The sequence below is a fragment of the Canis aureus genome, chromosome 1 (genome assembly GCF_053574225.1).
Source record: "Canis aureus isolate CA01 chromosome 1, VMU_Caureus_v.1.0, whole genome shotgun sequence".
NCBI classification, from domain to species: Eukaryota; Metazoa; Chordata; class Mammalia; order Carnivora; family Canidae; genus Canis; species Canis aureus.
The window spans coordinates 46,180,204-46,204,630 of NC_135611.1; the positions used below are offsets into that span (position 1 = coordinate 46,180,204).

The 24,427-nt window shown below is 39.5% G+C and overlaps 1 long non-coding RNA gene across 2 annotated transcripts; it reads left to right on the plus strand.

The window, feature by feature from the left end:
* Nucleotides 1-15,296: 15,296 nt before the first annotated feature.
* LOC144284478 (uncharacterized) lies at nucleotides 15,297-24,054 on the plus strand. 2 transcript variants are annotated; one of them, XR_013352947.1, is made up of 3 exons: nucleotides 15,297-15,376; nucleotides 15,771-15,927; nucleotides 23,583-24,054. It is a non-coding gene; the product is annotated as an uncharacterized LOC144284478 (long non-coding RNA). The 2 variants fall into 2 exon arrangements; XR_013352922.1 differs by lacking the exons at nucleotides 15,297-15,376; nucleotides 15,771-15,927 and adding an exon at nucleotides 21,546-21,874.
* Nucleotides 24,055-24,427: the final 373 nt, after the last annotated feature.

The window sequence follows — 24,427 nt, forward strand, 5'->3', positions numbered from 1 at the left end:
TAAAGAAGAAAGACAAGATAAGCAACATAGAACATAGGATGAAGGGACTCTAAAGGAATTATAGCCTCTCATAAGTAACCTTAAAGGAATTAAGAAGGCATTAATTTGCAAAATAGTAGGGCAGTATTAAAAAGAAACAGAAAAATGCAGGAAATGAGAAAGATGTCCTGGCAGGAAAACTAGTTTGATGAAACAAAGAGTCTCACAGAATGGTTACAAAATGAAACCATTCTCACACCAAAGAAAATAAAAGAGAAATAAAGAAATAGGAGGTAAAAGATAAATGACAGAGTTGATCCAACCTTTCAGGAGGTAAAAATATCTGACTAAGAGGAATTTCTGAAAGAGAACAGACAAAGCAAAAAGGGGATATGAAAGAAATGACATAATAAAGGTTTCTCAGAGCTGTGGAAAGACATGAGTGGCCAGGATGAAAAGCCCCAAAATAATTAGGATCAATATAGTCACACATAGTGTCATCAGAACACCGGATATGAAGAGATCATTTTAAGAGCTTCCAGGGAAAAAAGCAGGTCACAGAAATAGAAATTAGATCAGTATCTGCTGTCTAAACAGGAACACTGTATACAAGGATATAATGGAGCTTAGCCTACAATATACTAATGGAATTATATTGAACATGGAATTCTATGTGCAGCCAGTCACCTCTCCACCCTCGCAGAGGACTCTGGAAGGAATACTCTTACAAAAGGCCAACCAGGGCATTCTTTAGTCTCAGAAACACGAGGCACCTCATGGTCCAGGGAAGGGAGCATCTTAGAAGTGGGCTTTGAGTGCCAGGGAAGCTCCCAGCTCTTTCCATAGGTCCTCCCAGAGTGGTAGCAGAGAACCTTATATTCCATAAGTAGAAGATTAGAGGAGTCCTGTCTGAGGGACCTGATTAGCCCAGAAAAAGAATCAGGAGGGGGGATCCCTGGGTGGCTCAGCAGTTTAGCACCTGCCTTTGGCCCAGGGCGCGATCCTGGAGCCCTGAGATCAAGTCCCGCATCGAGCTCCCAGCATGGAGCCTGCTTTTCCCTCCTCCTGTGTCTCTGCCTCTCTCTCTCTCTCTCTATGTCTATCATAAATAAATAAATCTTAAAAAAAAGAAAAAAAAGAATCAGGAATTAACACTCAGGGTACTTCCAGTGGAGCTTCTGTGTTTCCATTCCATCTCCCTAGAGTGAGAGACACTCATCAGCAATGACACCTTTTTCAGTGCTCTGTATTTATACATGAATGGACATGCAGGGACAGCTACTTCAAGGAAGCTGCAACATGAAAGAAAGAGTCAAAAACAAACAAGTTAAAAAGAGATTTGGCATAAATAGAATACTACTAATGCAGACAGCAGTGGGGGGAAAATATTTCCAAAAATATTTTTAACGAGATGAAAGGACACCAGTAATCAATGAAATAAGAACAGTAAAGTATAAAAATAATATTCAGTGAATAAGAAAGAGGCCTTAGAAATGAAACTACAATGCCAGGAATTTAGAGACTCTATCAATAGAAGGTATGAAAAATAAGCCTAGAAAAATCTCCCAGAAAGGGGCACTTGGGTGGCTCAGTCAGTTAAGTATCAGACTCTTGGCTTTGGCTCAGGTCATGATTTCAGGGTCATGAGATTTAGCCTCACACTGGGTTCCAAGCTCATTGTGTAATCTGTTTCCCTCCCCTTCTGCTCTTTCCCCTGCTTGCACACATCCTCTTTCTCTGTCTAAAATAAATAAGTAAATAAAATCTTAAAAAAAAATTCCAGATAATAGAAAAAAAATCAGAGATGGTCAACATAAAAGGGTATAAAATTAGAAGATCAACCCAGAGTGTCAATATCTAAACATTGGGAATATCAGAAAGCAAGGACAGAGAAAAAAGATGGGTGTTATAATAAAATGTCTTGGGTATTCATTCCTACCTTGATAAATACCATCAAGTGTCCAGCTCCTTAAATAAAAATATCCTCATCAGTTCATATAATTTTAACAGTATTTGGAAATATACACTGGGAAAAAAGGAAAAGATACTTGAAATTGCCAGAAAACCCAGGCCACATACAAAAAGCTCAGGAATATAGAAAAATAGTTGACAACTCAAAAGCAACACTGGAAGCTGAAACACATGAAAAAACTCCTTCAAGATTCTATAAAAAATTTTTTCTAACCTAAAACTCTAATTCATCCAAACTATTCAAGGGTGAGTATAGCATAAAGATATTTTTAGGTTGTATGAATACAATCTGAGCAAGCTACTAGAAGCTGTGCTTCATCAAAACAAGATGAAGAAAACACAGGGTTCAGTGAACAATGGAGATAGGAATAGGGAAGTTCCTGAATGAAGGTCCAAGGAAGATTCAAAAAGACAGCTGTACATCAGGCTCAGAGAATCATTAGTCCACATTGGCACAGGAAGACTCTGAGATAAACAATTGAACAAAGAGATTCCCTGATACATTGAGAAAAGCTTATAGTTGAGTGATTCATTAAGAAGCTTACCAAAAAGTGCATGAAACCAACACAAAACTAGAGGGAATAAATGACTCCAGGGGTAACAGAAATTTAGCAGAGATTTTTTACTCCGTGTGACTGAATGGTGAGCAATATTTTACCTGAACTCTGTCATGTTCTAGGGCCAAAGTTGTGAGTTGCAAATCCATCAGAATCTGGTAAAAGGGGATCCCTGGGTGGCGCAGCGGTTTGGTGCCTGCCTTTGGCCCAGGGCGCGATCCTGGAGACCCGGGATCGAATCCCACGTCGGGCTCCCAGTGCATGGAGCCTGCTTCTCCCTCTGCCTGTGTCTCTGCCTCTCTCTCTCTCTCTGTGACTATGACTATCATAAATAAATAAAAAAAAAATTAAAAAAAAAAGAATCTGGTAAAAGATATTGGACAGCAATAGATGCCCAGAAACTGCCTAGATTTCAAGTATAGGAAGATGGCCTCAGCATTCAGGATCTGGGAAAATGCCAGGGTGAGGGGTCCTTAGCCCTTTGGTAAGAATGGAGAAAAGGGCCACTTCTGGCGGTGGGGTGGCAGGAACTTCTCAATACATGCACCTCTGATTTGCAAACTGAGTAACTATAAATTAAGAATGATCCATATCTGTTTTACAGATGTCTTCTTCAGTATCCCTGCTCACTCTTATAAACTAGCAACCCCCATCATTTCCCATTCCTCTTATTCTGCTTTATTTTGGCTCTTATTTACCACCACTTAATACCAGATACACTTTGTTGACTCATTGTGTCAGTTCCTTTACCAATTAGAATATAAATGAGACTTTGGAGAACAGAAACTCTGCTTTCTTTCCAGCTTGAATTACCAGCACTTAGAGTAGTACCTAGAATGAAGTATGTGATGAATAAATAGCTGTTAAATAAAAAATATCAAATTTCACTCTACATTAGACTCAAATATATATTTCATAAATTATTACATAAAATTGCATATCCAACTTTTATTTCTATAGAACATTTTCTCCCTCTAAGGCCAGAAGGGGACATGTCAAATTGCAATTTGACATACTTTGAGTAGCCGTATGACATGGAAGGAAGCCATTTCCTTCAAAATCTCATAGGACTCTACGATCATGAGGTGTCTGCCTTTCCAACAAAAACAATTCTGTGTGTAGACATTTGGAAAATGCTGACGTTTTACTCAAAACTACAAATTTCTATTACAAATGAAAATCATTCAATAAATGATGTCCCTGGGCAAAAAAAAAAAAAAAATAGAACAAGAATTACTCATATCTTCTTACAGATTTGTATGTTAAACATCATTTATGAAATCTATGAGGCCATAGCTTTTGCCTTAAAGACCAAACTAAGGAAACAAACAAATGAACTTTGACAAAATGCATCTTAGAATGTTGGGGAAAAAGATGACACCCAAGATAACACAAATCTGATCAGCTAACCAAGGTGGAATCAGAATTACTTTCATATTTCTTGAGGAGAACAATCATTTTTGAAGTAATTTTTATCCAGACCCTGGAATGAATTAAGAGTAGAAAGGCTCGGTCAGAATGCATGCAAATTTGGGGTGCACGTTTGATTATGAACGTGAGATTGGTTGACTTAAGCAATTCTGCTTTAATACTTCACTAATTAGGTAGGGGACAGCTCTGATTGTGATGAGATTGTCCCACTCTATCTCGAATTTCCTAGGAGACACATTAATTAAAGTAATTCTCCTTCCTCACGAACTGCAACTTTAGAGAGATGAAGCTGTGCCTCCTCCACCCTCATCCTGTCACAAACCCAACTCTGTGCCTCCCCTTTGAGAAAAAGAGTGACAGCAAAAGCATAAGAGGCAGCAATAGCATTGCAACCCTGGTAAGGTTGTCTGAACAGTTTTAGAAAATTCCAAACAATACAGACATAATAAATCACCAATGGCTCAGAAAGACATGACATGACAGATTTTGCTATAACCACAGGGAGAGAAAAAACCATCAAACAAAAACTTTCTAAATGTAAATGTATAAAACCATGCACAAATGCATGAGCAAAAGTACCAGATGACAGACAAGTAGAAGACTTAAAACTAGATGTGTGTCATCCCTTACATATATTCAGACCATCATTCGAGATAAGGTTCCCTAGTATATGTTCATGAAGAACAGCAATAGACGTGATAGAAATCCATATGACAACTGGTTGGGAGTGTAATGTAGATAAGGACATAGGACACTTGATGTGTCTCCTGTCATCACAGGCCATGTCATGGGGAAACCACAGAACCAAGAAGAACTATTCTTTCTTCTCTTTTGCTGTCTCTCTTTCCCACCATTATCATCAATACAAATGCACACCTGAGATGTTGGAATTTGACAAATGGAGACAGAAAAGCAACATGGGAAGAGCTCAGACTCTGGAATGAAACCAATTTAGGCTTGAATCTCATTCCTGTGACTTCTTATTTGTAATTCTTTAAACAGTTTCCAACAGTGATTCTTCATAGTTAAAATGTAAATAATAATATAAACCTTGCAGTTTTTAAGCCAATGTAATAATGTAAAGTTCTCTACATTAAATTTATTGGCCTTAAGACAGCACTCACTAAATAGTAGCCCTTTACTACTACCAACATAAATCAAAAGAGCATACTTTCCTCAGTCCATACCATATATTTCAGGAATGAGGAGGCATAGAGAATAAGCAGAGGAGATCAGAAAATTCAACACATACTTACTAACCAATCTAAATCAATGTCTTTTTTTATTGAATTAACAAATATTTATTGTCAACTATATGCCAGAAATCATCTCCATTTGTCAAATTTCTAATTCTATCTAACAAAACTATCATAACAGAGGGCAGATGCCTTTCAGGATTGGTTATAATTTGTATTAGTTAATGTGCTTATTAACTATATATACTGGATTGATGTCCATTGCATAATTTGAGAGAGAAAGAGAGTGAGAGCAGTCTTTCTATTTAGGGATCTTGAATCCAAGGCAGCAAAGGTTATTTCTCTCTGATATGTATCCTCGAGTCCCTAAGAATATATCTGATTTTTAAAAATGAATATACACAGTCCATAATCTAGTCAAAAGGGAGTGCTGAATGGTGAAAGCTCATATAATGAATTGTAAAAAAAATCTTTTTATCAGAAATTATACACAAAAGAAAAGAAATAAAGTGGGTACTACAGCCTCACCACCCACAAAATGAGATTTGTATAGATTTTCCTGAAGATCTCTGTCTTGGTCAGCTAGGGCTTCTATAACACTGATACCATGGTTTTGGTGGCTCAAACAACAAAAAATAGATTCTCAGAGTTCCAGAGGCTGAGAAGTCCAAGGTCAGGGCACGGGAAGGTCAGGCTTGTGGTGAGAGTACCTTCCTGGTTTGCAGACAGCTGTCTTATTGTATTCTCACAAGGCAGAGAGAAAGAACACCAGTCCCATAATCCCTTTATAAAGGCACTAATCTCACTCATGAGGGTTACACCTTCATGACCTAACAAACTCTAAAACACTCCACCCCCAAATACCATCCCACTGGGGATTTAAGCTTCACCTTATGGATTTTGAGGGGAACACAGATATTCAGTTCATAGCAATGTCCATTAGTCTTCCAGTCACTTATCTGAAACCTCAAGACACTGTAACGGATTCTGAATTATTCCAGTTCTATAAATGTCCACAGAATAGAGGCACACTCAAAACATATAGCTCTTGAAGAAAACCAGGAAGTCCCATGTGCTAGATTTTGTAGTAACTCAACTTAGGAGACATGGTTCTACTTCACTTTATTTCTACAGTGACTTGTAGGATATATTCCTCAAACTTCCTAAACCTACTTTATTTTTTAATAAGGTAAAATTAATATTTTTCATATCTCAAGCCTCAGAGAAAGTCATGAGCATACCCATGCAATTTTATAAAGAGATTCCAGAAGGATCAGAAGGAATAAAGATGGCTGGATGAACAAGAGCACAACATTGGTTGTATTGCTGTTCTATCTGTTAGAGACAGGTATTGCACAGTTAAGTGACCACTCCTAAACTTCTAGGTTCTGTGAAGTGGGACAAGTATCAGCTATGTAATGTTCTGTATTAAAACCAGGGTTAAGAATTCAGGGCCAATACACCAAGCTGACAAATGAGAGGTGAACCGGTTCTATCACGAATGTAAATGCATTGGAGAAAATCAGAATCAGAATGGTTGGGTTTTCTTGGTATGCCCCTAAATAAGAGGTGTGGAAAGTTCCTATTGCCCAATACTTTCAGAAACTAGGGAGAAGCAGGATTCAACGGAATGCCTTGATAGAAGATCTAAGGGCTTCTTATTTCATCGAAAGCAATTTTCCCATCTCTGCTGTTTACCAAGATCAGCAAGCGACACATTTGTATCTGTCCCTGTGTTGATCTTGCACTGGAAATGTCTTTTGGCTCCAGTTCAAATTCATTTGGGTGCCTAGAAAGAGATATTACTAGTTATAAAGCCATGCCAAGATTGTTTCCAGCCTAAACACTTCCTTCTCTAAGCCCAGAGCCCCATGTTTGGGATGTCTTTAGATGAAAAGTGACAAAGATTAAAGAAATACAGACATGAGGCTGCATAATTTAAAATTATACAGACATGATTTTTTCAGAAAACCTTTTTTAAGGTATAGTAAATCCAACTTTCTAAATGCCCTAGGCTGAGTTTATCTCTAAGTATCTTTGGGGAAAGTGTGATGTCTATTAATCCACTCTTCTGCTTCCTTAGCTTAGGGTGTAGGAATACATCAGCCACCTCCTTGCAAGCCTAATACAAGGTAGGCCTTCCCTCCCTCTGCCTCAGCTTCTTCAGCAACCGGGGATAGGCTAGGAATGTAGTGCTAATAACTATGATGCTATAATGTACTTGCAAAAAATTGGTTCCCTATAATAAAGACAGACTTATTTCTGTAGTAAGGAGATTGTGACTGTTTAGGTCAGAGAATTTCCTAAAGGCATCTTTTAAACTGAAGTAGATAAGAGGTGGGGGAGGGAATGAATCAACAAAATACATTTGGGCTTCCAAAACTTTTAGTGACGCGTTGGGGGAAACTTGGTAAATACTTAGGGCAAAATATAAAATCCCATTATGGATTTTTAGATCTGCTTAAAGAGAGAAAATCTAAAGGACAGAAATCAATGGTCATTCCTCAGTCTCAGACAAAGTTAATAGTTACTGCCTTAAGAATCTGATTACAGTTAATCCTCTGGTGCTAATTTTCTCCCAAATATTTATTAACAACATGGAAGTGTAAAATGTGCTGATAAAAAATAATTACACAGTCTGTCAAGGCTAGGAGAAATTGTGAGGAAGGCAGAAATAAGTCACAGAGATGGCCAAGGAAAGAAATTCAGCTTAGATAAGGAAAAGTGACACTATACTGGATATCGCTTCCAATAATCTTCCCCAAATCCCTCAAAGTGAATATGAAATGTTAGATGGATGCCATTATGGGTAGTAAAAGCACAGTGCCCCTTGATTCTAAACACCAAGATCAGTTTTAGCCAGGCCAGTTTAAATAAGACACAGCAGAATTCAGAATTCACAAGGATGAGCAAGTAATAACAGAAAGAAAAAAAAAAAAAAAAAGCCTGAACATGCTGTTTTGGGGAAAGATGTTAACACATAGTAAGTTCAACATACTATACAGTGACTCCAAGAACTAGTGAATAGTTGGAAATAATCGCTACACCTGGGATCCCTGGGTGGCGCAGCGGTTTGGCGCCTGCCTTTGGCCCAGGGCGTGATCCTGGAGACCCGGGATCGAATCCCACATCAGGCTCCCAGTGCATGGAGCCTGCTTCTCCCTCTGCCTGTGTCTCTGCCTCTCTCTCTCTCTCTGTGACTATCATAAATAAAAAAAAAAAAAAAAAAAAAAAAAAAATCGCTACACCTTAGCTATACCTTGAATGATTCATGACTCACCGTAAGGATAGCTACTCTGAAATATTATCTCCCTAAATTGCACCTTCAAAATGGGTCGATTCACTCAAAGCTGCTCAATTAGTAATAGTAAAAGACTCATATATTAATAGCTACTCATTGACATAGGGGAAAAGGGTTAAAAGGTGCCCAATGCAAACCTTGCCCTGTAACTGTCATTTCATCCTTTCTCTGTTCACACACTTTTGGGGACTCACAGGACTTGTCACAAAGGACAATGTTCAAGTATTCTGCTTTGCTACCAACCAAATATTGTTTAACTCCTTTAAAATTGAGTTTTTGACCCTCTGACTTTTCAATTAATAGAATTGAGTTGTGTTTTGTTTCTAGAAAACAGAGAGAAAACTTATCACTTTGCAGCACATTTGTAGGGTCTATGTAATCACCTACAGATTTTTGTGGACTTAGACTACCCAATAGCAAGGACATGATTCCAGGATGGTGTCCTTTGCTGCGGGTACATTTCTGATTTGTCTCTTCATGCCCAATCAGTCAGATGATATGTATTCTGGGAATACAACCTCAGCTATTGCTCTGTAAATCTAATCCAAGCATTATAAAGAGAATAAAAAGCCACAAAATGGCATAGTCATCCTAAAATGCCCATCTTCTTGATCTTGTTGAAAAATTTTCCAGAAGCAACTTTGCACTGAAAAATCTCTCATGGGGAGGCAGTTATGAGATGACAAAATAAAGATAATTCTGCCTCTTTCTTTTCCATTATATAAAACAAAAACAAGGGCAGGGGGTGGGACACAAAAGAAATGCTATGTTTTCCATGCAAATAGAATCACCTAGAACCTAAGTCAAAATATATATTTAAAAAGATACCCACCAAGTGCAATGAAAATTGCACTAGGGTGAGGGAGGACATCAAGAAAGGATGACTGCTCCTGTGGATCTAAAAAGATTTTCCCCAGGTAGCCTGCAAAAGCAGTTGTCCAGGGGCTGCCAAGGGTGGAAGTCCTGGCAAATGGCCACATATGTAGGATCCGGGCCCAATGGGCTATAGATGGAGTACAGAAGAACCATAAGGAAGTCAGCATTTGCATGGACTTGAAATGATTGTGATATCACAATCCCTGAAATTGGAGTAACATGACTGTATCCATCTGCTCAGGCTGCCCCAAAAAAGTACCACACACTGAGTAGCTTAAACACAAGAAATTCCTTATCTCACAGTTCAGGAGGCTTGAAGTCCAGGATCAACATGTCAGAAGGATTGGTTCTTTCTGAAGGTGCTAGAGAAGGACCCATTCCATGCATCTCTCTTAGCTTCTAATAGTTGTTGGTAATCCTTGGAGTTTGTAATATATCCTTGACTTGTATCACAATCCTTGGCTTGTGGGGTATCATCTAATCTTTGCTTCCATATTCACATGATGTTTTCCTCTATGTATTTTGGGTTCTGTGTCTCTTCTCTTCTTTTTATAAGGATACCAGTCATAGTGGACTAAGTGCCCACCATACAACAATATGACCTTAACTTAACTAATTACATTGGAAATGACTCTATTTCCTAATAGAGTCACATTCTAAGGTTACAGAAAGGACATGAATTTGGGGGGAACACAATTCAACCTGATACTGTGACCCAGGATATGGCTGATACCTCAGGCTTCTGTCACAAGCAGTAGAAAATTGGAGGAAAATATTATTATCCCATGCCTTATAATATTACTTATATTGAATAGGAAACCATGATCTAGCAGCAGTTGATACAAAGCCAATTGAATTCTTAGGCTTAAAAAAAAAAGATTCTTTTGCCATCCTTTAGTATATGTAAGCTAAACAAGCAAACAAAATAATCAAACACACATGAGGGATTAAAAAAACAAAAATAAAAATTAGCTTCAACTTCAGAGTCTCTGAATTACTGCAGCATTCAGAACAAGGTATATAAATTTATAGGGAGACCCAAGAATTTATGCCTTGTTATATTACCATGTAGAAAGAAAGAAGATTGGGTGCCTCAGTAGCTTAGTCAGTTAAAGATCTGCTTTCAGCTCAGGTCATGATTCTGGGATCCTGGGATCAAGCCCCACATTGGGCTCCCTGCTCAGCTGGGAATGTCTTCTCTCCCACCCCCCAACCCCCGGCCCCGTCAAATAAATTAGAAAGGAAAAAAAAAGGCAATTAGAATATAATGCCCATAACATTTTGAAAAGAGCTAACAGAAGATTGGAATACAAGTTTGCAAAATCAAATAAACCTAAAAATGCTCATACCCTTCAACCCCTTTGAATCCACTCTTAAGCAGATAATGTAGAGAGAGATCTTTACACACAAGGACAGTGAACAATTTACAAATGTTCAAGGACACACTATTCATATGAGTCCCATATTGGAAACAACCTAAATATCCACCAATAGGAGACTGCATTATATTCCAAGAGTTGATAGACTGTTTTTATAAAAAGCCAGACAGTAAATACCTTCAGCTTGTAGGTCATATTGGTCTGCTTTAACTACCCAATTCTGCTGTTGTACCACAGGGAGCCTGCTTCTCCCTCTGCCTATGTCTCTGTCTCTCTCTCTACATCTCTCATGAATAAATAAATAAATAAAATCTTAAAAAATAAATCCTTAAACAAATAGCTAAAGGGAATAGAATTATAACTGCAAAAAAATGGCCAGCAATTTCATATTACATTAAAAAGAAACTTCTTAATATTTTCTCTTAATAGCCCATCCTCACAAAACCAATCTCTTGCTGTTTCTCCAACAGACCTTCCACTTGCTCCATTCGCAGCCATTGAAAACACTCAAAAGTGTGAGGAGGAGCTGATGAGAAATCCCTGATTTATCCAACTCCCAGAAAATTAAATTCAAACTTTTATGCATGAATAAGTTTTTCTGAGTACCTGTCTGGTGCTATGCCAGTCAAAAGCTAAGGATAAGAAATACCTAACTCTACAAATGGAAAAAAAAAATATGTGGCCAAATGGTTGGTGATCAGAAACAAAGGAGGAGGTAAAGAAATTACCAGATATTGTGGTATTAAAAACAACAATAGAATTGAGCCAATATGGATGCAAACACTGAGACTCACAGGTGCCAAGGAATTTATCCAAGGATCACACTCAAAAATGTGGCAGATTCAGAATTCAAATCTAAGTTGGTCAACCTCAAAATTAGTGTTTATACATACATAATTAGAGCTGCCATACTATAGTGAGCTGAGGCACTTTCTTCATGAGAATCCTGCTTTGGGTCATGAAAACACAACAGATATGTATTTCATGGGCCACAAAAGAAAGAACTGCATGATTTAAGAACAACCAGCCATCACTCGATTATCTATTATGAGTAGAGCACTGTATTAAGTCTTGGGCAGAAACAGCAAATCCAGGAAGAAAGAGCTGATAATCAAGCACCTTGTACATGGAACAGCTATGATAGCAAGTGTTTGTAGAATTAATGGATGCCTGACTGAGTGAATGCATAAATCAAAATTATGACCCTTGAACTCTTAAGTTTACTAGAATATTAACATGTCTACATGATGGAATCAGAACTTCCATTCTGGAAGAAGCAATCTCCAAAGTGTTTCTTAGAAGATCTCTCTCTCTCTCTCTCTCTTTCCCTTGCTCAATCTCTCTCTCTCTCTCTCTCTCTCTCTCACACACACACACACACATACATGTACACACACACACACACACACACACACACACACACATAACCAGAAAGGTGCTCATTGACTCCCCTAGACACAAGTGCTGTCCTAGACTTGGCAAACTGCCTTCTCTGCTCAACCCACAGGATCGAGCATCTCAAGTTAAGCAGAAAAGAAGGGTCGAAATGAAGCCATATTTGGGCACAAATGCTGAAAGATGAAAAGAAGAGAGGGAGTGCAAGCACAATTAGACAGTATTAAATACAAAGTGTTATCAGACAGAGGTGGAATAACAGTGAGATGCAACCTGTCAGCTATGAGAACAAATTCTAGGTGTTTGGCACTTCTCACTCTTCCCCCTCTCTTCTTTCTCTGCTAGACTAATAAGACTGAGGAGACACCCTCCAGATCTTTTCAATGTGTTTGGGTGGGATTATTTCCCATCCCTGACAACGACGCATTGTACAAATGCTCCAACACTGTCGTGAGGCAAGATCGGGAATTTTCAAATTCACTCCTTGTTACTTTGCTGGCCTCAGCTGCGATCATTTTTTTCCTACAACATAACGCCAACTGAGAGAGCAAGAGAATTATGCTCCCTCAGTCAGGGCAAGGAAAATGCTCTAGGGGTGAACAGGAAGTATTCAAGGTTGCAGGAGGAGATGTCATACTCATCCTGGAAAGTCATTCCATTGTCCAATGTTGGCCAGGAAGGAGAGGAATAAAATGATGTGGAAAGCAAAGGGAATGCAAACTTTCCTTGTGCTGTAAGCTCTGTGAGGTGGAGGAGAGTATGCCTTCCACTCACCAGAAGATTCAGGAGGAAAGGCTTCTTATAATTCTGCAGCCCAGTGCTGACAGCCTTTGGCATATTTTCAGCATGAGGTACATTAACAAATAAGGAAAAGCATCCCCCTGGGCCTCTAATAACATTTATTTCATGCATCATTTCCTCCAAGGAATAGTAGGCTGTGTATTTTTTATTCCTGGTGTGCCCTGTCTAAGAAATAATGGCCAAGCTCACCTGTTTACTTCTGTGTATTTTACAACCATCCTTAAGCTTTGTTTGTCTTTCTCTGGTTCTTCTTCTTCCTCCTATGTACTCCATACTATGCAGGTCTAAATAAAAGGGACACAAATGCTAATATACAAGCTAGATTTACTGAATCTGTGGGGTCTTGGGCAAGACATCTCAAATCTTTTTATGGAAGGAGGCAGAGTAAGAATCCAAAATAAATAACCCAAATGGCCTATGCAGTGTAAGCTAAAATAAAGATAAATAAGCAAATACTAGAGTGATTCCCAAGCTTCTACCAACTCTATCCATCCTGAGCACCCACCAGGTCCTCTTGGCTTCTCTGTTGACCAAATTTAGCTTGGGTCTAAATTTGTACTCCTGTGCCCAGCTGCACAGAATGTTCAGCCATACAGACATTCCTCTTGGCCCTCTGATGAGGCTACTGTGCTCTGGAGGCCCATGTCTGATGATTAACAGAATAATTCCCCACTCTGACTTCGCTTTTGTTCACTTCCTCTCCAAACCCATGGACTAAAATCCCCATGAGCCACTCCCTCTAGGGCCTATTTTGGAAAGAAAATGGAAAAATTGGTATTTCCATGCAATCTCAAGGACCCTCTTCTGTGAACTCTCAGGTTTCATGGTAAAATAAGCCCCCACCAAGCACCCAGCCTGAGGGTAGCAGGGAAGCCCCGCCTCGCCCCAGACCAGACCTCAGCCAGCCTCATCTGACCCTTCTCCAGGGATGCAACAAAGCTAGTTGCGACAGATGCTCCAGGCTGCAAAGCCATGAGCTACAGCAATGACACAGAAAAATGGTTGTGATAAAATGTTAAATGTAAAACAGAATATGGAACTATGTCTACATTACAGTTATAACCACATAAAAATGTGCTCATTTGGTAAGAGAACACAGAACACGAAGAGGTGGAAATGGCCATTTCTTGCAATGGCAAATCACAGGCAAAATTTTTCTTCCATTTCACTCATCATTAACATATTATGTTATTTGTGTGACATGGAAAATCAATGAAATGTCTGGTCACATCAAACTGTGTGCTCATGTTAGTGCAGTTGTAAGCTGAGCTTGCAGTTCACCTCCCTCAAACCTGCAAGCATGTTGGAAATACTACCAGCTTACCACATAGAGGCCCTATGATGGACTGCAGGGGACTCCCACCTCATCACTCCTTCCTCCTGACCCATCAGGCCACTCTGAGGGCTTGGGTAAACTGTTGAGCAGTCTGAGGGATAGTCAGCCAAATTTATACCAAAACAAGGGTGTTTGTCTTCTGCTGCCTTTTCAACCCACCTACACAAATGTCAAGCTTTTCATGAGTGGGTGGGCATCAAGCCCCATCTTCATTTATTAACTGCCCAGCTTTTTCTAATGGTCTACTAAGTTTTATACAGATAACTTTAAATCCATGCAAGAAATTCTTCAATACCATGTGTTCAGAATGGTACCAGGGACTCCTAGGGGACCTGAAATAAATAAATAAAATAAAAGACAAGGTCTCGGCCCCTGGCACTATCAGCAAGGGAGGCTCACAGTTGGTGGTTGGGGGCCGTAGGAGTGAGCTAAGGCACGTGGTTTCCCACGTTCTGCCTGTGTAAACTGATTCACTTCTGTGGATTAAGAACCACTCTCTTTATGTAATCATTTCTAAGGACTGCAGAACCATGGTGTAAATCACTTTCTGGGTATATATCATATGGTAAAGAAGGGGAGGGAGGCAGGAAATAGATGCAGAATAATCTTCAGGAAAGGTAGAAAAAAATAAGCAAAATAGAAAGTGAGTAATCAGGTTAAGAATTTGTGTGAAGACCGTCTGGGAAAGATTTGCAGTGGAATGCCCCATTTCCTTCCCCACTGAGGGCTACCTTTATTACTTTTCTCAGTAGGATGCATATTTTTACAAATTTTTGTCTACTAACCACACAACATTTATTGCTTGCTGATTAATTTGCTTCATCATTTGTGTTCACTGATGACATGCAGAATTGTCAATTGGAGGTTTTGATCATCACAGACTAACATATTATCAGTACAACTGATTTAAAATGACCCCCTCCCCCAAAAAATGGTGACTTCATCGTTAATAATCACAGCCTCACGGCAGAGAACCACTGATTTTTGAAATATTGAAAATAGCCCAGAAGTCCAATTATTATTTCAAAATGCTGAGGGATGTGAGGACCCCAGGTTAAACCTCATTGTGGTGAGGTCTGGAATAGCCAAGAATACCAGAGAGCATGGACACATGGAGAACAGACACAGCCAGCAGGCAGCTGGGCTTGAACATGGTAAATTTGCTCAGGGGAAGATGCTACGAGTCCCCTGGAAAGCCTCACAGTTGCTGGGGGCCATTGGCCAATGCTGGGAGGCTGAGAAAGTCTGGGGAGAGGCAGATGGCCGCCCTACATGGACTTGGGTTCCAGTTCCCAATTTCTCCCCAAATCTATCTTTCATTACCTTTCCTGGGGTTACTTGGCTAACCACATTTTTAAGAATTGTGTTTGTTTGGGTTTTAAAGGCACAGTAGCTTATCTCTATTTCTCTGGAGACTAAATTATATGAGATTGCCATTATTATTTTTGAATTTGAACTCCCTGTGTTCTTACTCTGGACTCCATTGTACCCTGTATACTACAAAGGGAAAAAAGAAAAAGAAAATCTTGTTTGTCTTTCTACCCACAGCAGCTTCACGAGCCAGACTCTAAGTGAAGTGCAGAGTCTGGCATGAAGAGGAATGAAGACTGTACTCGGCTGGCGGCCATCATGGGCCAGCAGTGCTTGCTGGAAGCACGGATTGAAGGGGAGCTGCTCGAGTAGTAGAAGTGCAAGCCTTCTCCAGGTAAAGCCTGTGGGTACAGAAGCTTCTAGACTAGGAATTGGGTTTAATCTACAATTAAATCACCACTTCAGCAGGCATTTCCCAAGGAGTATCTCATAACATGTTAGAGGAGAAGCCTCCTGGTAAACGGCTAGCATTCTTTCACTTTGTTTAAGCCAGCAATTCTCAAGGTAATTTAACCACAGAAATCTTCTGTGCAACATGTATTAAGACCCCTCACATCCTATTAACTCAATGGAAACTGTGAGCAGAGAGTTTAGAATGTGGAAAATCCTCCTGCTGGCTAAGTGGCAATTGCAAAGCTGAGACCAGAAATACCGATTTACAAACTCACAGGATTCACAGAAAGAGATACAAACACTCCAAGAAAAGAATTCAGAAGATCAGAAGTTTAAATTCTCTATGTTATTTGGATATGCTAAAAGGATGTGTGGGGATGGAGAGAAGGGGGAAAGGCAGAGAAGAAACTGTCAAAGAGAGTGTTTTAGCTTCCTGTGGCCCCTGTAACAAATTACCACAAACTGCATGGCTTACACCAAGGGAAATGTATTTTCTCAGTTGTGCAGGTCAGAAGCCCCAGATCAGTATCATGAGACTGAAATCAAGGTTGTCAGCAGGGCTACATTCCTTCTGGGGGCTCTAGAAATTCCTTCCTTGTCCCTTTCAGCCTCTGGTGGCTACTGGCACTCATTGGTTTGTGGGTGCATCATACCAATCTCAAAACCAATACTTTCAAATATCTCTTTGCTTTGTCTTCACAGCACCATCTCCTCTGTGTGTCCGTGTGCAATCTTCCTTTGCCTCTCCTATAAGGATGCTTGTGATTGTATTTTAGGCCTCACATGGATAATCCAGGACAATCTATCTCAAGATTTTAACTTAGTCACAACTGCAAAAATTCTTTTTTTGTTTGTTTTTACTATATGTATATAAGTATATATATATACACACATATATATATACATACATACAATGTATTCACACACATATGTATATGTTTTTGTCATATAAGATTACATCCACATGTTCCAGGAATTAGAAAATAGGTAACTTTCTAGGGCCATTTCTCAGCCAACCACAGAGGGTAAGGAAATAATTTGAAAATCAAGGAGAAAGAAATTTTTGAGGAGTGTGATCAAGGTTGTTAATGGTGCAGACATAACAAGAAAGAGGGGAATTTAACAAGCGGTTGGGATTGGGGGGTCACTGCACATGTCTTCTGCTACCTTTCTGAGCTACCCAGACATATATCACCCTTTCTATGAGTGAGCATCTGAGTATCAAGCCATGCCTCATCATTGAATCACTACCCTGGCTATTTAATGGTATGCTAAGTTCTATACAGACACTGGTGGCCAGAACCCATCCAGCCACATGACAGAGCAGGGAGAAGAAATGGGAGACCAAAAAGTATAAACACAGAGATCCTTTCACATTCTCCTTTCAACTTAACAATTGCAACCCATAGCTAAATTATATTTCATAAGTGTATATGTGCTGGTATAAGTTTCAAGTAGTATTTTTTAATATGAAAAGAAAATAGCTCATTAGAATTTGTGTTTTGCTTTTTTTACACTTGTGCATGTCTCTTGAATAATATTTTTCCAATGCCTATTGCTCTCAATAAGGAAGAAAGTTTTCCATCCTCTAATTTATTTTTCTCAGTCTACAGTTCTCTTACCTTCCTCCTTTTTTTTCTCTTCATACTGCTCTGTGTTTCCCACTCAACCTGGCCTTCTTCATTTATCTCCCAACAGGAACCTTGAAGATGGGAAGGTCTAGCCCCCATCTAAGCACAGTTAAGAAGAGTCATGAGCATAGCCAAAAGGACAGGCCATGCAAGAATAATAAATATTTCATTATATTTATGTTAGAAAGACTAAAATCAGTGAGAAATAGGAAGAAAAATCATTTTAAAAATAGTTGGCACCAATCCCATATATACATGCATCATCAAGTATGTTGAGAAATGACAGAATTAGCTATAAAATAATAATAGTTATAATAAAAATAATATTTTGTGATAATAAAAATAACATTTTGGTCTCAAGAACTCATGTTTTTGTTTTGGTTTTGTTTTCCAGAAAGATATACATTTAAAGGAAATGAGAAATTAGTGATATCCTAATGTTCAATGTATTTTATTTCAGAAATATCTTATGAGACCTGAGAGGTTAAGGGCCTTGGAATCCCAAATCTTTTGGAACAGAGAAAAGGAGAGTTTATAGGGAAATCTACAGTTATGTGCCTTTAAGTGTTTATAGCAGCTTTATTCACAATACCTCAAATTGGAAACAACCCAAATGTCCATCAAATGGTAAATGGAAAAACAAATTGTGGTTCATCCATGCAATCAAAAACTACTCAGTAAACAAAAAGAAATAAGCCACTGATATACACAACACGGGATGAGCTCAGAACATTATGCTGAGTGAAAGAAGCCTGACTCGAAAGTATACATTTGGTATGATTTCACTTGCAGAATGGGTAGGAAAAATAAATGTAATCTATACTGACAGGAAACGTATCAGCATTTACTTGTGGCCAGGAGTTTGGAAGCACGGACCAGAACAAACTTTTTCAGAATGGTGAAAATGTCCTATATCTTGATGTGTTTGGTGGTTAGGTGCATGTATAAGTTTGTCAAGGCACATTAAGTATGATTAAAATGGGTGTGTTTTATTATATACTAATTGTACCTCAATAATACTGATTTTTACGGTTTTGTCTTCTATCTCCGGGTTACACCCTTAGAAGATTATTAACCTGTGTTTCCTCTGTTTTGGAAATGGTGAAGTAGGTTGACTACCCAGAGTCTAACTGGGCTGAAAGAGCAAATACTGCACCCCTAGGGTCCTGAGGAAGATAGAACAATCCAAATAGCGCTCTTCCTGAGACTGAAAGAGCTTTGCTGACTGAGGGGCCAGTGCATCCAAAAATCATCACAAGTGGCCAAGATAGAGGCAAGAACTTAAAACATCCATGAAATAGGGGAAAGGAGAATCAGAAAATTGTTATTTTCACAGAAATAGCAATAATAATCATTCATGACAACAATAACAAAATACTGATCAGTCCCATCTAAACCCTTGTGTCAATTTGTTTCAACATTGCAGTGATCTGTACAACTTTAAAAAAAACTCTGTTGCTACAAAGACACCTAGAAATAATGAATTCAACATAGAAAGCATTCCTTTAATGCAAAGTTGAACTTATGAGATAATAAGAAAAATTCTCAGGGGCAAATAAGAAGTAAGAAATGGAAAATGAGTGGTGGTTGGCCTCAATGTGAGTTTTATTGCCTAAGCAAGGACAGAAGATGAGGGCTTGTGGCTATATGACGTAGGGAATGTAACCAGAGACACATACATGAACCAAAGACCCTAAATGGATGGCATGATCAATGGAAGAGGGCTTGCGCATTGACACAGGTTTTTCCCTTTGGAGTTCAGACTATGAGAGCTTAGCATGTAGGATGCTTTCCTAGGGAGTACTCTTGGAATCAACACCTGTAGGCTGAGGGACAGAAGCAGGGCAGCATGAGGGAATCTGTGGTAATGGTATAGTAAGTATCTTGACTGTGGTGTCATTACATGAAGCTATATACATGATAAAAATTGAAAGAGAGAAAGAAATGAGTGCATGTGACATGGAGAAATCCAATAAATTTTGTGTATTGTATTAATGGCTAATTCCCTGGTATCCATACTATATTATCAATATGCAAGATGTTCCCAATGGGGGAAGCTGGGTGAAGAGGATGCATGAAACCTCCCTGTACTATCTTTGTAACTTCCTGATAATCTATAATTATTTAAAATGGCAGCATAGCAAAAAAAAAAAAAAATGGAATGCTTAGAATAGAAAACATAATTGATTTACCATTAGTACCCTCACTGAAGGAATCTCTAGTAGATGTGTTTCAAGAAAAAGGAAAATTGTCTCAGGGGGGAGAAAAGGAATTGTAAATAAGGAGATTTCATAATTCACATTTCAACAAGAGTTGGCTATTTAAAAGGATAACAATAATGCCATCTAATTTTAAGTAGTAAAATAAGGTAGAAATGAACCACTATAATAACATGTAAGTTGGGAAAAGTTTTATCCAAAATAAAATGCTTAAGTTCCACATCACTCAAGAGGAAGCTCGAGGTATTCATAATTGATTTTAGATTTTGTTAGCTCAATTTATGTATGTTAATACTGTAGAGAAATGTGAACACATCAAAGGAAGATAGAAAAGGAGGGAAAATGAAGAGTAAAAAGAAAAAGTCAATAGAAATAAAGCCAAAAGTTCACAATGAATGTAAATGGAATAAATTTTCCAGTTAAAGACTGGATCAGATTATCGTAAAAAAACAAAAATAAGAAAAGAAACTCCAGGTATGTTCTATTTATAGAAATCTCAACTGAAACAAAGAAAGTTTAGGAGGGGGAAAGGAAAATATTAATCAAATAAAGCACCCATATCAAAATTAGGCAACAGATTTTAAGGCAAGTCTTAAAACTATCAATATTGTTTGTATCTGTGAAAAACTTAAAGCAACCTAAATGTTCATTGATAATAAGATTAATAAATTGTGATGGATTTATTTGATGGAATACTATACAGTCACTAAAATCAATAAAACAGCACGACATATATTAGTGGCAGACAAATCTCAAAAGCAAAATGGCAGGGAAGAACAACATCAAATTGTGTTAAAATAAATTTAAGTATGATAGGAGTCCCTGGGTGATGCAGTTGGTTCGGTGTCCAACTCTTGGTTTCAGCTCATATCATGATCTCAGGGTTTTGCGGATGGAACTCTGCGTCACACTCCTGGCTCAGAGAGGAGTCTGCTGGAGTTTCTCTCTCTCAAATAAATAAATAAATAAATAATAAATCTTTAAAAAACAAATACATAAATTTAAGTATGACATTTTTAATATAAAGTTTAAAAGCAAGTAATAACTTTTTTTTTCAGCTTGCTACATTTCCAGTGGTGTTTGGCTTGCCTATAGCTTCATGCCCATGGCAACTATGATTGTAATTCCCTAATCCATATCTCTATAAGGATAGGGGAAGGTTTTTGAATAGCCCGAGACTGGGCCAACTGAACTAAATGGTCACAATGGTGAGGGATGGAGCATCGCAGCACCGAATAAAACTGCTCACATTTTAAGTGGACAGTGTCGCTTAGAATAAGGGTTCCCTTGGAGCCATTTCAGCAAGCGCTTGTGCTTGAAGAGAAGCAATCAGGAAAAAAAAAATAATTCTTTTGGGAAAGGCAGCGTCTGAGAAGCAAGGTCACAAGCAGCAAGCTCAGCAAATGATAGAAAACACATGTTCAAAATTTTTAGTGAACTATTTCACCAGCATTGGACCATGTATAGCCACTTCCACAGATAAAATCACTATAGCTTATGAAATAGTCTATGAATTAAAAAGAAAGACGTGTGATATAAAATGTAGATTTGAAGATTTTTTTTTAAATTAGGGAATGCGTATAAAACTTGGGGTACAATGGGCACATGTCTTCAGTTACTTCTCCCTGTCAAAGCATCTTCCTTAGAACCCCCTGCACTTGTGCATGATGGCATTTACCACCCCCTTCTTTGAATCGCCACCTGTGCATCCAGAACGGTCATTCACATTTCACTGAAAAACGCTAAAAACTGGCTACACAGAGATATGGCCAGTTGGAGGCAAATGTGAAAGCAAGACCATAAATCTTCCAATTGTTACAAAAGGATACAGAATCTTGGTTCCCAGGACTTAGAGACATAGTTCTCTATTCAGTGCTCCTGCAAGGCAGCCAGGAGCTTCTCATTCCATCCCCTTGTTACCATTAGAGCTGATCTCACCCTCGCCAGAGACGCTGACGGCTGTGTTTGATCCAGGGCACAGGGGACGTTAGATCTTTCAGGATGATTCATATGCCAGGGGCTCATCTACTTGCCGTGGGTAATTCCAGCCTGTTTCACATTTGAATATGACAACTCCATCCCATAATTAGAAGGAGAGATTAGAGTGAATCAAGTAGTTATGATTAATAATAACTCTATCGATGCTATTAGGTCTTTATTTTCTTTGGCTCTTACTAAAATATGTTTGAGTGAAAAAGGCTCTGGATATGGCTCTCCCTTCTCCATACCTCACCCTTCTATCTGTCCCGCTTTAAATATAACCGTGGAAAGAAAATCCTGTACAGGAGTCTATTTTAGAATGTAGGTTCTCCAGGGACTCTCGCCTAATTCCTGTCTTTTAAAGAATGTTAAGTAATTGTGTAATTTAACCAGTAACCTGCTGGACACAGGAACCTGAGTTTCAACAAGTGTCAGATTCATTTATTTCTGCCTTCCGCCGGAGTCCGGCTCCTCCTTCTGCACTTCTGCCTTCAGTTGATGCCTCCAGCACCCACTGGGGCTCTCAAATCAGGTCTGGCTGTCACCTAGACCCTCCCCCTCCCTCCCATCCCATTCCCAATCAACCTCCCAGCACCAAAATGCTTGCCTCTTCCACCTCCTCCCTCCTCCCCAGCCCCACTTCATTTCCTCCTCTGCCTTCTGAAGTATTACAAAGGCCTCTTCAGCATCTTCTCTCTTTTAGTGTCCTCTTAAATCCTAATTCTATATGACCAGGAGTAAACTATCTGCGATGAAAGTCTGCCTGTGTTGCTTGCCTTATGAAATCCTTCGGTGGCTTCTACTGCCTGCAGGATGAATTGTAAACTCCTTCCATGGATAGGACTGGGTCTTTATCACCTGGCCCAGCCAGAGACTCCAGCCCCATTCCAGACCTTGCATTTTTCTACCTTTCAAAACCAAATCATTCATAATGGTACCAGTGCAACTGGGACTTTGTCCCCCCCTTGTCCCTCCCCCTGAAATGCTCCCTCTTGCCTGGATTGTTCTCCTAACGCTGTCATCTTTCAAGACAAGACTCAGGCGTCCTGGCCCCCAGGAGTATGACCGTGTGGGCTGGTCAGGGGCTCTGCCTCCCACCCGCATTGTGTGGACGGGGAGGGACATGGGGCGCCGTCAGGGACTTATTACATGGAAACCATCTGTCTACCGAAGTGATATCCCATAGTGTAAGTTTTTCATCTAGTTCCACCCACTAACTAGACTGTTTAGGAAGAATAACAGGTTTTACATAAATACATGACTGGCATTCCTTTCGGCCATCCAAGTATATTTTATTTGCACAAAAGGCTAATCACCTGCCCATCGGGGTCTTCTGTTCCACGTGTAGGAAGAACTAATAGGAATCGGGCACTTCGCACTGAAGGCAACATGGGTCCTCAGCCCCCTCCTCCCCAATGCCTCTCACATTTCAGTGTCTCAAAGCAGGTGGAGGTGGAGAAGGGAAGAAAACAGTCGAAATGAAAATGGTTAAGTTAATTAATTGCGAGCTTGCTTGTAGGACCAGCACGTTTATTTAATCAGTTGCCTAGTAACCCTGCCTGTGTATGATGTGAATCTGATCAGCCTGCCCTGGAGCAAACGATGGGCCATTCTTTCTACCAGCCACCAGTGCTCTCGCCCTGCTTTCATGTGCTTTGGGGTTTGGAAACCCCAAATTCCTCTCGTGCCCCAGAGCAGGGAGGTTGGGAGGTGGGAACACATTTTTATCATCTTCTCCTTTGTCCTGTCCGTCTCTGTCTCCACAGACTCCACAGCCCAGGGAATGAAGGTCTTTGCTTGTACGTGACCTTTCAGCTGGTGAATCATATGACAAGAAAAAATGGCCTGCACTCGCCTTCCTTCTGGAGTGATCTACACGCCAGGCGCCCAGAAGAGCTGGGGAGCTCTCAAAACGGTTGCCCTTTCTGTACCCACGTCGCTAAACAAGCAACATTGCACACACCACGCTGGGAACAGAGGTTGGGGCCTCTGCTCCAGGCAGAACAGAGAAGGCGAGACAAAGAGGGGACTCTGGCCTGTTGGTTGGGTGTCCTGTGAGCGTTTCTGGGTGACCTTAAAAGGGGAGTGAGAATAGATGCTGAGTTTAATCACGCAAGACCAGCTCAAGACAAACTGTGCAGTTTTGTTTCCTGTCTGAAAAAAAAAAATAACTCATGTACTGACAGGCAACTGAGCGCTTAGCACTCCTTTGGTGCTAGATTTATTGGAGGATTTGACGACAAGAATTTGCTTGTAGCTTTTCACCTCCCTTGTGCTCTCTTCTCTTGGCTGGTCGTTTTGAACACCCCTCCCCCATCTTTATCCCCTACCATTCCTGTTCTTAAGCCAAATAAAAAGGAAACATCAATGAAACAAAGACCCGTGTTTCTGCTTTGACACACCATGACCACATTTTTATACTATTATGAGGTGGGTTTTTTTTCCCTTCTATTTGTCAGTCTCTGTGGATAAAAGACTCCATCTTCCATAAAGAATTCCCACCAGAAATCTTTATAAACCCTCCATCAGAGAGACACTCTGCCATCGTGCTGTGCAAAAGCTAATCTAATTAAGACAGGATCTGCTAAATTTAATAGCCTGCTATGAATTT